This window comes from Symphalangus syndactylus, chromosome 10 (genome assembly GCF_028878055.3).
Source record: "Symphalangus syndactylus isolate Jambi chromosome 10, NHGRI_mSymSyn1-v2.1_pri, whole genome shotgun sequence".
Lineage (NCBI taxonomy): Eukaryota > Metazoa > Chordata > Mammalia > Primates > Hylobatidae > Symphalangus > Symphalangus syndactylus.
Window position 1 is genome coordinate 107,494,161 of NC_072432.2, and position 17,766 is coordinate 107,511,926.

Here is a 17,766-nt window from a genome sequence, read left to right on the forward strand (position 1 = left end):
AATGATAAAGGTTTAATTGAACACGAAGGCTTAACTATACCAAACATATATGCACCCAGTACTATAGTAGCCAGATTCATAAAACAAGTTCTTCTTGGCCTATGAAAAGACTTAGACAACCACATAATAATGCAGTGAGGCTTCAGCACCCCACTGACAGCATTAGACATACCATCAAGGCAGAAAACTAACAAAGAAACTATGAACTTAACACTTCACCAGCTAGACATAATAAACATTTATAGAACACTGCAACCAACAACCACAGAATATATATGCTTCTCTTCTCCACATGGAACATATTCTAAGATCGAACACATGCTCAGTCATAAAGCAAGTCTCAATAAATTCAAAAACTTGAAATCATACCAAGCATATTCTCAGATCACAGTGCATAAAAATATAAATCAATATCAAGAAGACCTCTCAAAACTACACAGTTACATGGAAATTAAACAACTTGCTCCTGAATAACTTCTGGGTTAACAACAAAATTAAGGCAGAAATCAAACAATTCTTTGAAATTAATGACAATAGAGACACAACATACCAAAATATCCAGGGTGTAGCTGAACATGTTAAGAGGAAAGTTTGTAGTACTAAATACCTTCATCAAGAAGTTAGAAAGAGCTCAAATTAACTATTTAACTTTGGACCTAAAGGAACTAGGAAAAAAGAACAAACCAACCCTAAAGCTAGCAGAAGAAAATAAATAACTAAAATTAAAGAAGAACTGAATGAAACTCAGATGCAAAAATCTATACAAAAGGTCAATGACACCAAGAGTTGGTTCTTATAAAAAATAAACAAGATTGGTAGACCTCTAGCTAGATTAACAACAAAAAAAGAGATCCAAATAAGCATAATCAGAAATGACAAAGATGATATTACAACCAATCCCATAGAAATACGAAAGATCCTCAGAGAATACTACGACCAACTTACACACACAAAATAGAAAATCTAGAGGAAACAAACAAATTCCTGGAAACACACAATCTCCCAAGACTGAATCAGGAAGAGATTAAAACTCTGAATAGACCAATACTGAGTTCTGCAATAATAATAATAATAAAACCTACCAACCAAAAAAGTCCTGCACCAGATGGATTCACAGCTGAATTCTACCAGTTGTACAAAAAGAACTAGTACCAATCCTACTAAAACTATTCCAAAAAAATCGAGGAGGAGGGGCTCCTCCCTAATTCATTCTATGAAGCCAGCAACTGCCTAATACCAAAATCTGGCAAAGACACAACAAAAAAGGAGAACTTCAGGCCAATATCCATGATGAACATAGATGCAAAAATCCTCAATAAAACATAGCAAACTGAATCCAGTAGCACAGCAAAAAGTTAATACGCCAAAATCAAGTAGGCTTGCTTTATTTATTTATTTATTTATTTATTTATTTATTTATTTGGAGACAGAGTCTTGCAGTGTCACTCGTGCTGGAGTGCAATGGCACAATCTCAGCTCATTGCAACCTTGGCCTCCCAGGTTCACGCAATTATCCTGCCTCAGCCTCCTGAGTAGCCACCAGCTAATTCTTTATATTTTTAGTAGAGACGGGATTTCACCATGTTGGCCAGACCAGTCTCCAACTCCTGACCTCGTGATCCGCCTGCCTCCACCTCCCAAAGTGCTGGGATTACAGGCATGAGACATCGTGCCCGGCCCAAGTAGGCTTTATTTTTGGGATGCAAGGTTGGCTCAACATACACAAATCAATAAATGTGATTCACCCACCACATAAACAAAATTAAAAGCAAAAACCATATGATCATCTTAATAAATGCAGAAAAAGAAAATCCAATATCCATGATAAAAACCCTCAACAGACCAGGCATTAAAGGAACACACCTCAAAATAATAAGAGCCATTTATGAAGAATTCTCAGCCAACATCATACTGAATGGTAAAAACTGGAACCATTCTCTTTGAGAACTGGAACAAGATGAGGGTGCCCACTCTTACCACTCCTATTCAACATACTACTGGAAGTCCTAGCCAGAGCAACTGGGCAAGAGAAAGAAATAAAAGGCATCCAAAACGAAGTCAGCTATCTCTCTTTGCTGACAATATGATTCTATTCCTAAAACAACCTAAAGACTCCACCAGAAGACTATTAGAACTGATAAACAATTTTAGTAAGGTTTCAGGATACAAAATCAATGTACAAAAATCAATAGCATTTCTATAAACCAATAATGTCCAGGCTGAGAGTCAAATCAAGAACACAATCCCATTTAAAATAGCCACAAAGAAAATGAAATGCCCAGGAATACAGCTAACCATAGAGGTGAAAGATCTCTACAAGGAGAAATATAAAACATTGCTGAAAGAAATCAGTGATGATGCTAATAAATAGAAAAAACATTCCATACTTACGGATTGGAAGAATCAATATTGTTAAAATAGCCATACTGCCCTAAGCAATCTACAGATTCAACACTATTCCTATCAAACTACCAGCATCATTCTTCACAGAATTAGAAAAAACTAACATTCACATGGAACCAAAAAAGAGCCTGAATAGCCAAGGCAATCCTAAGGAAAAGAACAAAGCTGGAGGCATCACACTACCTGACTTCAAACTGTATTATAAGGCTATCGTAAACAAAAAGCATGATACTAGTACAAAAACAGACACATAAACCAGTAGAACAGAATAGAAAACTCAGAAATAAAGCCACACGCAACCATCTGATCTCTGACTAGGCCAACAAAAACAAGGAATGGAGAAAGGATCCCTTTTCAATAAATGGTCCTGGGATAACTGGCTGGCCATATGCAGAAGACTGAAACTGGACCCTTACCTTTTACCACATACAAAAATTAACTCAAGATTGATCAAAGATTTTAATGTAAATCATCAAACTATAAAAATTCTAGAAGAAACCTAAGAAATGCCCTTCTTGACATTGGTCTTGGCAAAGAATTTCTGGCTAAGTTCTCAAAAGCAGTTGCAACTAAAACAAAACAAGTGGGACCTAATTAAACGAAAGAGCATCTGCACAGCCAAAGAAACTATCAACAGAGTAAACAAATGACGTACAGAATGGAATAAAATATTGACTAATGATGCATCCAACAAAGGTTTAATATCCAGAATCTATAAGGAAGTTAAATCAACAAGGAAGAAAAAAACCAAAAACATTTAAAAGTAGGCAAAGGTCAGGAGTTAGAGAACAGCCTGACCAACATGGTGAAACCCCATCTCTACGAAAAATACAAAAATTAGTCAGGTGTGGTGGTGCGCATCTGTAATCCCAGCTACTCAGGAGGCTGAGGCAGGAAAATCGCTTGAACCCAGGAGGCGGAGGTTGCAGTGAGCAGAGATTGCGCCACTACACTCCAGCCTGGGCAACAGAGTGAGACTCTGTCTAAAAAAAAAAAAAAGTGGGCAAAGGACATGAACAGGCACTCCTCAAAAGAAGATATACAAGTGGCCAAGAAACATGAAAAAATGCTCATCATCACTAATCATCAGAGAAATGCAAATCAAAACCATAATGAGTTACCATCTCATACCAGTCAGAATGGCCATTTTTAAAAAGTCAAAAAACAACAGATAACGGCAAGGCTGTGGAGAAAAGTAAATGCTTACCCAGTGTTGATGGGAATGTAAATTAGTTCAGCCACTGTGGAAAGCAGTTTGGAGATTCCTCAAAGAACTCAAAACAGAGCTATTATTCAACCCAGCAATCTCATTACTGTGAATATACCCAAAGGAAAATAGATCATTCTACCAAAAAGACATATGCATGCATAATGTTCATCACCACACTATTCACAACAGCAAAGACATGGAATCAGCTTAGGTGCCCACCAATCACTGATTGGATAAAGAAAATATGATACATATACACCATGGAATACTCCACAGCCATAAAAATGGAATGAAATCATGTCCTCTACAGCAACATGGATGAAGCTGGAGGCCATAATCCTAAGCAAACCAATACAGGAACAGAAAACCAAATATCACATGTTATAAGTGGGAGCTAAACATTGAGCACACATGGATATAAACAGAGGAACAATAGACACTGCCAACTACTAGATAGGGGAGGGAGGAAGGGGGATGTGAGTTGAAAAACTACCTATTGGGTACTATGTTCACTACCTGGGTGCAATATACCCATGTAACAAACCTATAGATGTACCCTCTCTAACAAAAATATGTCAATTTTTTAAAAAAGACAATTTCCTGTGCTTCATGTGCTCTTTATTAGTCTTTTGATCACTCAAGAAAACAGTTCTCTCTATTTAAAAAGCTAAGGTTTTTCTATAATTATGTAACTTTATTTGAAGTATTTTAATTATCACTCCGCTTAAATGACTATTGTTGCCAGTGACCTATGATCCTATTTTAATTAAGTATTTTAAACCCTTTGACATTTTTTAACCACTTCTCAAAATCAAGCATTAAATTAAGGCCTTTCGACCTCAAGCCAACTTTGGAAGTTTCCAAACTGACCTCTGGAATTTCTCAAAGGAATTTTTTCCTCTCTTCTTATAAAAAAGAGAGATGTTAAACTAATTAGGCTTATTTGATGTGTTAAATTACATGGGAAGCATTGTCAAATAATAAGTGTTGCTGAACCATCTTTAAGTTATATTGCATGAGCATGTTATTAATATGTTTTCCAGAAATTATATGAAATTCCCAGAAACTTGATGGTCTTGACATATTACTATCACTCATAATTTTAATTATTTTAAAATATTGTATATACAGAAAAGGAAACAAAATTTTCTTGTCAATTGCATTATAATTAATTTTCATCAGACATTTAACCATTATCATTTAAAGTCTTGCCATCCACAGACAGTTGATTGTTTTACTTTGGTATTTTCCTGAAAGTTACTGAAAACAACTATAAACCTAAATTTTTCATCTTTGAGGGGATTCATGGAAAGAACTCTGACAACATAGGTTTCTGATAACCTTAGGTTCACACAGTTAGATTAGATAAGAATTTCTAGAACTCTAATGAATAAATTGATTGGTTCATAAAACCACTAACCCCACATCAAGCAGAACACGAATTAATTGGTTGCTAAGGAAATGCTTTGGCAGGTTTTCATAGTAAGTCAGCCAGTACTGAAATTGTTAAGATATACAATTTGAATGAGCTCCATAAGATTGATCCAAGTCAAATTACCTATGATGAACTATTTCATAAACAATGCTTTGTGCCTGAATTGGAGACATCAACTGGTATTTAAAAGGATGTAAATTCAATGTTAAGTGGGGACTAATGGAGGGCTTGGACAGTTGCTTGGTCCTTCCTGAGTCCTTAAAGCTTTAATTATTAAAAGCTCTGTACTCCTTAACTCATCATAGGAGAGAGAAAATAATCCCAATTATTTTAAAAAATACTGGCAGGCTGTCTGTTCTAAAATTCCTAAAATGGTTTATAACCACTGTCTGGTTTGTCAAACCCATGATTTTGACAAGACAATAAAACACTCAGATGATACATTTCCAGCACCTGCTGGATCATTTGAATACTTACAGATGGACATCACTCAATTCCTACCTTCAATGAATATTTTCTGGATATACAGAAGCTTTCCCGTCATGCAGGAAGGTTGCTGATATAACAGTAGCTAAAAGGTTATCATGAAATGTGTTTGCTTTATGGAATATTCTTGGAGAAATCTCCAGTGGTAGAGGTGCTCATTTCACTGGACAAGTTATAAAGCAGTTAAATAACTTATTACAAACACAATAGTATTAGGCAAAGCTAACTGAATTGACTGTATTACCTTGTTCAAAGGTATTACTGATTGATGGCAGTCAGATCCAACCCCTTGGAAAACACAGACTGACCCCTTATAAAATAGTTACCGGAAGGTGTATGGCCCTAATAATAGAACCTCACGAATCTCACACTTTTATAAGTCCCGACATGACTTAATATTGAAAGATTTTAATGCATTATGCTAAAGTATATTTTTACCAGTTAAAAGAAACCCTTTGCGACCCATCAGTTGATGACAACTAGATCTTTCATGATCTAGAACCCACTGAATGGGTCTTTTGGAAGCAACACCAGAGAAAGACTGCCCTTGAGCCTCACTGAAAAAGACCATACCAAGTTCTTCCCACCACCCACACTACTGCAAAATTTCAGGGCCTCAAGCCTTGGATCCCTATATCTCAACTCAAGAGAGCCCCTCCAGACTCTTGGGACAGTAAATCCACTGGAGATCTCAAGGTAAAGCCGACTAGGGAAGCTTTTCTCCAGAAGAAAATGGCATCCTAGATGTGGACAGCTTTCCCAAGATCACAGGTCAAGACTGTTCTCCTCTGTCACTATGAAATCTTTGTTCCCTTTCCTCTTTGTTTTCTTTTCTGTTTATATATGGCAAGATAATGTGATAATTAAGATTTCATAATTGATAGCTTTTGCAGGGAACTAGACTGAATGTTGACTATGTCATGTTAAACCTGAATCCCTATATGATCTTAGTGATATTCTAGTTCACCATGTAACAAATTTCACTAATATTCCAAGTGTGACTATTTGTTCAAATTGCACATCTGGGCTAAGCGCAGTGGCTCAATGCCTGTAATCCCAGCACTTTGGGAGGCAGAAGCGGGTGGATTACCTGAGGTCAGGAGTTTGAGACCAGCCTGGCCAACATGGTGAAACCCCATCTCTACTAAAAATACAAAAATTAGCCAGGCGTGGTGGCACATGCCTGTAATCCCAGCTACTCAGGAGGCTGAGGCAGGAGAATTGCTTGAGCCGAGGAGGCGGAGGTTGCAGTGAGCCGAGATCACGCCACTGCACTCCAGCCTGGCCAACAGAGAGAGACTCTGTCTCAAAAAAAAAAAAAATTGCACATCTGGTTCTTTCCACAGGATTAGGTTTCTAGATTCATATATTCAGACTTGTGTTTAAATCTAATAGTAGGAAAAACCTATATTGAGGGTTTTGCAGCTAAATTATGCCAGAAACTAAGAAAACCAAAAGAAAGATAAGTTGACAGTTTGTAGACAACTTTATAATCCTAATCCCTTCATTGTAAGAAGTAATCTACCATACAATGATTCAATAATGGACCCTTGGATAAATATTACCAGTGCTTCCCAACTGGTGATTTCTAACACACAACGTATCACACAAGGAACTATCTCTTGTGCCCCTCCAGGATATATTTTTATCTGTGGAGGATTTAATGATCAACCATATGTGTGGGCAATTCCTTATCTTAAGTGGAAAATAAGGGACCAATGTGGATTAGAGATTCTAACAGTACCACTGTCACTTCATAAGCAACTGGAAACTGAACATTGTTCTGTATCTCTTAATTTGTCCCATGGATTAACGAGAAATTGTGCTTGCTTTGGCAGCACATATACTAAAATTGGAACGATACAGAGGAGGTTAGAATGGCCTCTGTGCAAGGATGACACGGAAATTCATGAAGCGTTCCATATTTAAAAATAAAAATAATAAAGAGGAATTTTCTGGCAGGCTTAAATGGCTCTAAATGGGCATCTTTTGTAGAATCGTTCTTCTTTGGCTTGGCATAAATGTATACAGAGTTATCATTAGAAATCTATCTCAAATATCAGCTACTATAGCTGATTCTATTGCAAAGGCTATCGTTGCCCAGAATCCTTTATAAATTCTCTTGCTAACATTGTTTTAGACTGTTTTGGACTACTCGATGAATATGGGAATATGTATGCAATGGCTAATATCTCATGCTGCCCTTTCATAAATATGTCTGATATGGTAGAAACTCAGTTTTAAAAAGTAAACAAACAAGCTACTTGGTTAAAACAAGTAGATTCCTCTTGTGGCTCATTTTTTTGATTGATTTTATTATAATTGTTTTGGTTCATGGTGGCCTCTGTTAAGGAATACACTTCACTCTCTTAGTATTCTCCTCCTGATAACCATCACAATAGTCTCCCTGGTGTGCTATATTCTCTCATGTGTCTTAAATGCTCATATACAGCCATCTGTTGTACATCAAATGGTCTCACTACTGTTAAAATAACAAAAACACAAAGAGAACATAAGGAATCATTCAACTAGCCTGATGCCATGAATTATGTATTTCATACCAAAACCAAACAAGTCCATGACGATAGTGACAGAGTGGCATCAATGCCCAATTTTGAGAGACTGACTAAAAGGGAGAAATTGTTAAATTAACTTAAATTTGGCCTGAAGCTGCCTCCATACCTTGCATTCCTGTGCAGCAAACCTCACCCTAACGTACTATGTAAACAAACCAATACACAGAACAAATAGCTGAGTTTCAGCCAATCACAGGCAGCCAAATCATCACACCATGCCCAAATAAGGCAAATGCCTAGCTATAGCTAATCAAATGATTTCTCTACTTTGCTTTTGTGTCCATCCCATAAAAGCTCATTGCTCAGGTTGCTGGGCAGAAGGAGCTGTCCGAACTTCTTCAAGTTCTGAAGTTTGCCCAATTCAAGAAATTTTTTGTGTGTGTGCTTAAATAAACTTTGGTAAATTTAATTTATTTAAAGTTTTTAACGGTTATAATACTAAAATTTGGAGACATTTGTGCATTAAAATAGCATTCCTTTCAGGAATTTATCCCCAAACTGCAATGCTGCTTTTCACGTCCTATTGTCATTTTTAAACTGTGTTAAAGAAATATTAAATTCTATACATTTTGTATCAACTTCTTTATTTTTTGTGAATGAGCATAATTATGTTTTCTGGGTTACCTTGCCATATGGATGCATGCTCTCTGATTGACATTTATTGTTGGTCTGACAATCACCTGCTTACAATCTTTCAAGTGGAAGGAGAAATGCAGAACAACAGAGGTAGGTAAAAGTTGTGTGTCTGTTTCCTGCATTGATATTAAGTGCCTGATTTCCTGTAATTAAATAAATATATATTTAGACTCTTGAAGGAAAAACCAGAAAAGGGCCTTCAATAACAGGCCTCAAAGTGAAATGTCCAAAGGAAATAGCCAAACTCCCCACTGCCTTCTGGATAGAACTTTAAAAAGAAGAAAGATACCTGTTGTTAGCATTAAGCAAGGGCTATGTGAAATCAACAGGAAGAGAGAACACTGAAAGATTAAATTAATCCAAGATCTGTGTCTTGTGCTCCTCAAGTTATTCTTCCTATTTCCATTTGACATGTTTATCCTCAAGAAAAACTATTTGTTTTGCATTTACTGTGCCCTTTAATAAACACAGCCAGATGCAATCACTCACATCTGTAATCCCAGTAACTCAGGTGGCTGAGGTAGGATGATCACTTAACGCCAGAAGCTTGAAACCAGCCTGGGCAACATAGCAAGATCCCATCTCTAAAAAACAATTTTAAAATTAGCCCGGCCTGGTGTCATGCCTATATTCTCAGCTGCTTGCGAGCCTGGAGTGGGAAGAGCATTTGAGTCCAGGAGATTGAGGCTGCAGTGAGCTATGGTTGCACCACTGCACTCCAGCCTGGTGACAGAATGAAACCCCAATCTCAAAAAACACAAAAAATAAACAGAAACCTCTGATTTTTTCTAAGGATTTAATTATAATAGACAAGTCACTCAAAGATTTAGACACAACAAATTATGATTTGACACAACAAGGAAATACAGTTTTTAGTCTGATTTTAACTCAGCAATATGAAAAGCATTACTTTCTTTCTCTAAGCTGTCTTTAAAGTAAAAAGCTAATGTTTTTGATGAAATGTAATGCGTTGGTCTAAGAAATTCTTATTACAATATCTGCAAGTATATTCTGTTTTCTTAACTTTGTCCTTGAGAAATATTTAATACTGACTTTTATTGCTAAAATAACTTTCATGAAAAATGTATTGACTTTAACTGACCTAAAATTAATATTGCCCTAAGTCTATACGGCTATCAAAAAATGTTTTCCTTCACTAATATTATCCCTTGAAGGTTGCAATAAAAGACTTGATGTTAACTTCTAAGGTTTTGAAAATCTGTAACCCAAACTATAACATTTGATGGATTAATAGTATCTCCTTTCACCATCCCAGTTAGCCAATGACAGATTGCCTTTGAAATGCCGAGGCTTTAAAGAAATGAAGAACAACCCAAATTCAGTGTTCTCAACCCCACCTTTGATTGTTATTATCAAATTTTAAATCCTCAAAGGATTTGATTTTAAAAGTTAATCCTTGTATTAACATTGGCAATCAAAGCACTTACAACCTTAAAAGGCAAAAGAAGAGCATTCTCAGAAGCCTGAATTTAAAATAAAAACAAAAACAAAAAAATCCCTGCAATGTTTAAGGCTAAAAGGAACTTCAAAAATTATTCTGTCCTACTTTTTATTTTAAAATGAAAAAGCTTCTCTTATTAATTCACTGGATTGACAACTTAAAATGCTCTTCCTTCATACCCTACCATATCTCCATTAAATAAGCATTCTTCCAGTGGACCTCAAATATTATGCATCAAAATCTTCCAGGTTGCTTGTTTAAAATGCATATCCCTATTATCATCAATTATCATTATCATTATCATCAATAACTCCGACTCAGTAAATGCAGATCAGGTGCAGTGGCTCACGCCTGTAATCCCAGCACTTTCAGAGGCCAAGGCAGGCAGATCACTTGAGGTCAGGAGTTCGAGACCAGCCTGGCCAGCATGATGAAACCCCGTCTCTACTAAAAACACAAAAATTAGCCGGGCATGGTGGCACACGCCTGTAATCCCAGCTACTCGGGAGGCTGAAGTGGGAGGATCACTTGAACCTAGGAGGCAGAGGTTACAGTGAGCCAAGATCCCATCACTGCCCTCAAGACTGGGCAATAGAGCAAGACTCCATCGCAAAATAAAATAATGAAAAAGCTTCCCTTATTAATTCACTGGATTGACATCTTAAAATGCTGTTCTTCGTACCCTACCATATCTCCATTAAATAAGCATCCTTCCAGTGGACCTCAAATTTTATACATCAGAATCTTCCAAGTTGCTTGTTTAAAATGCATATCCCTAGACATTAGCAACAATAACTCCAACTCAGTAAATCCACATAGGCCCAAGGAATCTGTATTTTTAACAAGCATCCTTCGTGACTCTAGGACAGGTGGTCCACGGAACAAACTTTGAGGCATGATGCTAGGCAATATATAAACAGGCCATGTACTTGATATTTAGCCTGTCAGTGGAAACATTTAGTCTAAAATTTGAACAACTCCAAAGGCAAAAGATGTATTTGAGAAAGGCAGGGTTGAATAAGAGTCATTGTACAATAACATGTTTTTGAAACTTTGTTTCATTACTTAGGAGAATACCAATAAATGGAGGTAAAGGCAGTGAGGGAGGAGATCCTTTGTCATTATATTGTACAACCCGAGGACATTTTCCTAGAATTTTGGAAGTGCACTTTAAGAGACTGCATAAAACATGGGGGAAATGTCAAGCCACATTATGCTCTTAAAAGCAAAACAAGAAAAAAACTAGCTTCTAAATAGGTACTGAAGAATGCCATGCAGTATTATGATTTTCATTTCTCATAATATAAATGAACATCTTGAGTTTAGTATTTTTTTCAAATTCTTTTAGAGATAGTGTTCTTTTTGCTGAGGTAAATGTAGATGAATAAGAAATGGCAGAACTTATTCTTCAGTGATGTGAAATAATGTGAAATAATGCTTTTACCTATAAAGCACAGGGTTTTTTAAAAAAACATTTGAAATAAATTAGTATGATTCTATTTTTAAACACTTGTATTTATATAAATTCATATGACAGCCAAAGCCTTACCCCAAATGTCATAAACTCTACCGGGTTTGCAGATCGCTTTCTATTAGTGCATTAGTGCATTTCTTTTAAACGAAACTAGTTTTGCTTTTCAATTGTTAGATTTAACAATTTCAGGTAAAAATCAGTGTCTTATTTTTATTGTTTTTCATTAAAAGGTCAAAATATTTCATAGTTTAAGAAAGTAAATGGAACAAACCAAATGACTTTAATTTTGATATTTATAAAAATCACAAATGGATCAGTTTAGGTACATAAAAACATTAGACACTCTTATTATTTACAGCCTTCCCCAACTGGACAAAATCTAGACCCATAGAATTGACACAGGATAAATTCAGGGAGGCCTACCTACTCCTAGATGGAGCTTGCCCAGGAAAATCAGAGGGCCCCGATGGGACCCACCACTCTGAAAACAATGCTTAGTTCCTTCAATCAGCAGCAATCCCAGCAATGCAAACCACTGAAGACAGTCCTAAGGTGTGGACAGCCCCAACGTGTGGATGCCTGATTTGAGTTCACAGTAGGAAGGATGATCACCAATGAATGTCACAATGGTGAAATTCCAGGGGTGTTCCTCATCTATAAATAACCAATTCTGGGGGGTGGTGGTCCCAAACAGGCTTCAGGACTATAAGCAGTGGCTCTGAAGCACAGAAAAGGATTTGTTTCTAATACTAGACACAACACACCCAATATGAAGTTCTATAAGGACCCTCTGAGAACTAGTAAGCCTGGTGGCTGCATGTCATTGCCAAATTTACTTGTAATAGTCTATTGGCACCTACTAGAGATTCAAGATTGCAAAATTCAACCTGCTTACTTGGTTTGTTTAAATACTTTTGCATAAAAAAGAAACATACGAGGAAATTTCAAATGTTCCGTTTTATAGTACAATCAGATCGGAAAGTACTTGCCTCAAAGTTACTATCAGGCCTATTAGTGTTTAAGAATTTGCGGCCGGGCATGGTAGCTCACGCCTGTCATCCCAGCACTTTGGGAGGCTGAGGTGGGCGGATCACAAGGTTAGGAGATGGAGAACATCCTGGCCAACATGCAGAAACCCCATCTTTACTAAAAATACAAAAATTAGCTGGGCGTGGTGGCACGCACCAGTAGTCACAGCTACTCGGGAGGCTGAGGCAGGAGAATTGCTTCAACCCGGGAGGCGGAGGTTGCAGTGAGCCGAGATTGTGCCACTGCACTCCAGCCTGGCAATGAAGTGAGACTGTCTCAAAAAAAAAAAAAAAAAAAAAAAAAAAAAAAAAAAAAAGAATTTGCATATTTCTTCCTTTTGGCATGAATCCTCATACTAAAGGCTACACAACAAAATCTCAGAGGTAAAAACTAGCTTGACTTCTAGAAAACAGCTGGAGGGTGGAAAGGGGGGTGAGAAACAGTGAAATAACGAACAATTATAATTACTTTCATTATTGAAAATCTACTAGGAGAAAAGCTCTGATAGTCACTTTTTCAACATTCATTATTTCAAATCCCTATAAAAACAAAATACATGTCATACTCTTAAGAAAAACAGGTCATAGGCGTGGGCAAGGACTTCATGTCTAAAACACCAAAAGCAATGGCAACAAAAGCCAAAATCGACAAATGGGATCTCATTAAACTAAAGAGCTTCTGCACAGCAAAAGAAACTATCATCAGAGCGAACAGGCAACCTACACAATGGGAGAAAATTTTTGCAACCTACTCATCTGACAAAGGGCTAATATCCAGAATCTACAATGAACTCAAACAAATTTACAAGAAAAAAACAAACAACCCCATCAAAAAGTGGGCAGAGGACATGAACAGACACTTCTCAAAAGAAGACATTTATGCAGCCAAAAAACACATGAAGAAATGCTCCTCATCACTGGCCATCAGAGAAATGCAAATCAAAACCACAGTGAGATACCATCTCACACCAGTTAGAATGGCCATCATTAAAAAATCAGGAAACAACAGGTGCTGGAGAGGATGTGGAGAAATAGGAACACTTTTACACTGTTGGTGGGACTGTAAACTAGTTCAACCATTGTGGAAGTCAGTGTGGCAATTCCTCAGGGATCTAGAACTAGAAATACCATTTGACCCAGCCATCCCATTACTGGGTATATACCCAAAGGACTATAAATCATGCTGCTATAAAGACACATGCACACGTATGTTTATTGCGGCACTATTCACAATAGCAAAGAGTTGGAACCAACCCAAATGTCCAACAACGATAGACTGGATTAAGAAAATGTGGCCCATATACACCATGGAATACTATGCAGCCATAAAAAATGATGAGTTCGTGTCCTTTGTAGGGACATGGATGAAACTGGAAACCATCATTCTCAGTAAACTATCGCAAGGACAAAAAACCAAACACCGCATATTCTCACTCATAGGTGGGAATTGAACAATGAGAACTCATGGACACAGGAAGGGGAACATCACGCTCCGGGGACTGTTGTGGGGTGGGGGGAGGGGGGAGGGACAGCATTAGGAGATACACCTAATGCTAAATGACGAGTTAATGGGTGCAGGAAATCAACATGGCACATGGATACATATGTAACAAACCTGCACATTGTGCACATGTACCCTAAAACCCTAAAGTATAATAAAAAAAAAAAAAAGAAAAACAGGTCAGAGAAATGAAATAAGTTGCTGAAGGAAATGGACAAAGATTTGAATAGAAGATGCCAAAGTCTACACACTTTCCACTATAAAACCCTATCTAGTCTTCCACTGAGAGAAAATAATCATATCATCACATTAAAATTTGCGTTTGTGTACAAATAGTTTATGTGAATATGTATATGTATTATAGAGATGGATAAAGACACAGAAAATAATTGAGAATAAGCCAAGAAAAGGAGCAGCTATCCCAATATCCCTGGTCCTAGTTCTGCCCTGGATGTGACAGTCAGAAAATCACTCCACTCTCTGGGGTCCTGTTTCTTCATCTGTAAAATGGAATTAATGGCCGGGCGCGGTGGCTCACGCTTGTAATCCCAGCACTTTGGGAGGCCGAGGTGGGCGGATCACGAGGTCAGGAGATCGAGACCACGGTGAACCCCCGTCTCTACTAAAAATACAAAAAAATTAGCCGGGCGTGGTGGCGGGCGCCTGTAGTCCCAGCTACTCGGAGAGGCTGAGGCAGGAGAATGGCGTGAACCCGGGAGGCAGAGCTTGCAGTGAGCCGAGATCGCGCCACTGCACTCCAGCCTGGGTGACAGAGCAAGACTCCATCTCCAAAAAAAAAAAAAAAAAATGGAATTAATAAGCAAGAATTTACTTCTCCTCAAAAAAGGATAGGGGCATGTTAAAAAGACACAGGAGCCAATCTGAAGGAACCCCATTAGCCAAAGTTGGAACAATTTGAGCAACAAAATAAACAGTGATGGTACTGGGTGATAACCCATATAATATTTTAAAATCCATGAGTTCATGCTAATATAAATAAATAACTGAAAAAATACATGGATGGAGGAGAAGCAGCAGCTCTTCCTTACAGGGGAATCCCAATTAGTAAATACAGAAAGAATGAGAGAAATATATAATCACAATTAGATAAAGAATAGAGAGTAAGAATCACCACAGGCAACTTCCACTGAAAGAGACTAAAATTAATGAGTGAAGATTTGAAAAGAAACAGGCTATTATTAATAGAAAACTCTCAAACTATCTTACCCAGGATATTTGTCAATTTCAAAGGGAAAAGATAGTAACTTTACAGTGAAAAAACCCACAAGACAGAACCTTAACCAAGTGATCAAAGTTAACATCATCAGTAATAAGATACAGCTGGTACCCCTTAATATGATGTACTGAGAAGAATACAATACTACTACTGTAGTAATCTTGCCAAGAATACGTAACCTCAATCTAATCGTGATAAAACATTAGACAAACCCAAACTGAGAGACATCCTACAAAATAGCTTGCCAGTTACCCATCAAAAGTGTCAAGTTCATAAAAAACAAGGCAGGAAAGGGAAATTGTCACAGATTAGAGGAGACTAAAGAAATAGAACTAAATGCAATGTAGAATCCTGGATTGGATCCTAGAATAGACCAAAGGCATTAAGGGGAAAACTAGTAAAATATTAATTTTCCTAGTTTTGATAATTAAACTATGATTATATAAGTTGTTAAAATTAGGGAATTTATTTAACTGCAAACATATTACAATTAAAGGTGAAGTATTGGGTTCCTAAATCACATCCCATGCTTTTCTACCTCTGAGCCTTTTATCACATCATTCCATTTAGCTGAAATGTCCTTGCTCTATTCTTCTTGGCCAAATCTTTCCCGTACTGCAAACTCAAATAGAATGCTAGCCCCTTCATGGTTCCCATGGTCAGAAGTCATTTCTCTCTCCTATTACCCCCACAGCACTTTAACCATACCCTTCCCATAACACATACCACACTCCCCCTTGTATTTTAGCAACTGATATAAATGACTCATTAATCCTACCTGACAATTCATTAAATATTATAATATTATCTCTGTTATGCCACACACAATGACTATAATTGTATCTGACACAGATCTGGGGCTCAGTAATGGCTTTTGGAAAGTCCCTTGATTACAATTGCCATTGTGAACTTCTAGTTCATAAGGCATCAATAAATAATCCAGATTGCCAATGTATTCACATGCAATGAGAGCTAGAACTGCCAAGGCAATGGGGAACTCATCTCAGGCTAGCCAGCATATTTTTTCCTATTAGAGGAGACGTAGATGGAAAGCTAAATCAGGATCAGAAGACTGTCTGGGAAGCAAGGAGAACAAGTTGGGAGCAACAGGCTAAATGGCTTGATCATAAAACTACACTCACTACAGGGCCAGAATCTCTTGTTTTCAGCTCTGGGCCTCATATTTGCTTAGTGCTCCATCAATACTGACAAATTTTTCCTTTATGACTATTTGTCTATTTCCACACTATTCTCTCCTTTTTAATTTTTTTTATTATTTATTTTGCCATTCTCGGCCCTAGCTGCATTTTAGAATCACCTGGAGAACTCTCAAAAACCCTGATGCCTGGGCCATTCCCGAGGATCAATTAAATCAGACTTTCTAGAGGTGGGCCTCAGGCCTCAGGATTTTTGATAGCTCTCCAGGTGATTCTAAGATGCAGCCAATGTTGAGAACTAGTACTATATTGATAAAATTTTTATTTACCTATGTTAATGTCACCAAGCAGAAAACAGACAAGTCCAACATTTCCTGCCTTTTTCCCTGATATCATATGTTCTCTCCACCACAACCACTACCACAAGCCTCTCCTGAAGATATGTGATCTCACCTATTCTCTAGTGTGTCTACTAATTTAATGCCTAGGTTTCTGGAGATGCCTTGTCTTCACCCAAATGGAAGGCTTTCAGGCAGTATCTCACAGGTCTCCAGTGCAGCACATTGTTAGGTATATCAGCACAGTAAGGTAGGACAAAATACTTTAAACATATACAACAGGTAGAAGGATTCAATATTTTATCATTACCATTAGTGTTTGACAGAAATGAGGTGGGAGGCAGCTGGAACCAAGAGGTAAAGAATACATCAAAAAATGTCTTGAGTGCCAACTTCTTTGTGGTTCACTATGTGGGTCTACGATGTGATAGAAAAATGAATCAGAAAAAGATCAATCCCACATGCTGATAATCTGACATGGCTCATATGATGTAAACTGTGCTTTGTACCATGAGAGATAAAGATTCTATGAGAGTTGCGGGGATTGGGATTGGGGTGGGGAGTGATTTCTAGCCAGGAGATTATGAGAGGCTTTGTTTATGGGAAAGGAACCTTGTTTCTTGGAACCTTTGATTATGGGAGAGGAGGTGGCATTTAAGCTGGGCCTGGGAGTCGGGGTAAGATTTGAAGATGTGGGACTAGGAGGAATGGCATTCTCAGAGGATATGGCCTAAGCAAAGATGAAAAGGCGTGAAACTGTGGAGGATGGGCAGTAGTTCCATTTCCTTCCTACATGGAGGAAAAGAGAAGACACCAATATTTG

The 17,766-nt window shown here is 37.5% G+C and overlaps 1 protein-coding gene and 1 non-coding gene across 32 annotated transcripts in view; one reads left to right on the top strand and one right to left on the bottom strand.

The window, feature by feature from the left end:
• The window catches only part of NEK11 (NIMA related kinase 11), a 327,824-nt gene that overhangs the window by 247,785 nt on the left and 62,273 nt on the right, over window positions 1-17,766 (bottom strand). The window contains exon 1 of one of the 31 annotated variants that reach the window (XM_063610753.1): window positions 12,110-12,235. The exons of 29 other annotated variants lie outside the window; for them this stretch is intronic. The gene's annotated coding sequence lies outside the window, so the exon portion shown is untranslated. Of the gene's footprint in view, window positions 1-12,105; window positions 12,236-17,766 lie in introns of those variants that run through there. One more of the 31 variants, XM_063610751.1, reaches the window with a different exon arrangement.
• On the top strand, window positions 7,357-7,463 carry LOC129492337 (U6 spliceosomal RNA). The gene has a single exon (XR_008660800.1). It is a non-coding gene; the product is annotated as a U6 spliceosomal RNA (small nuclear RNA).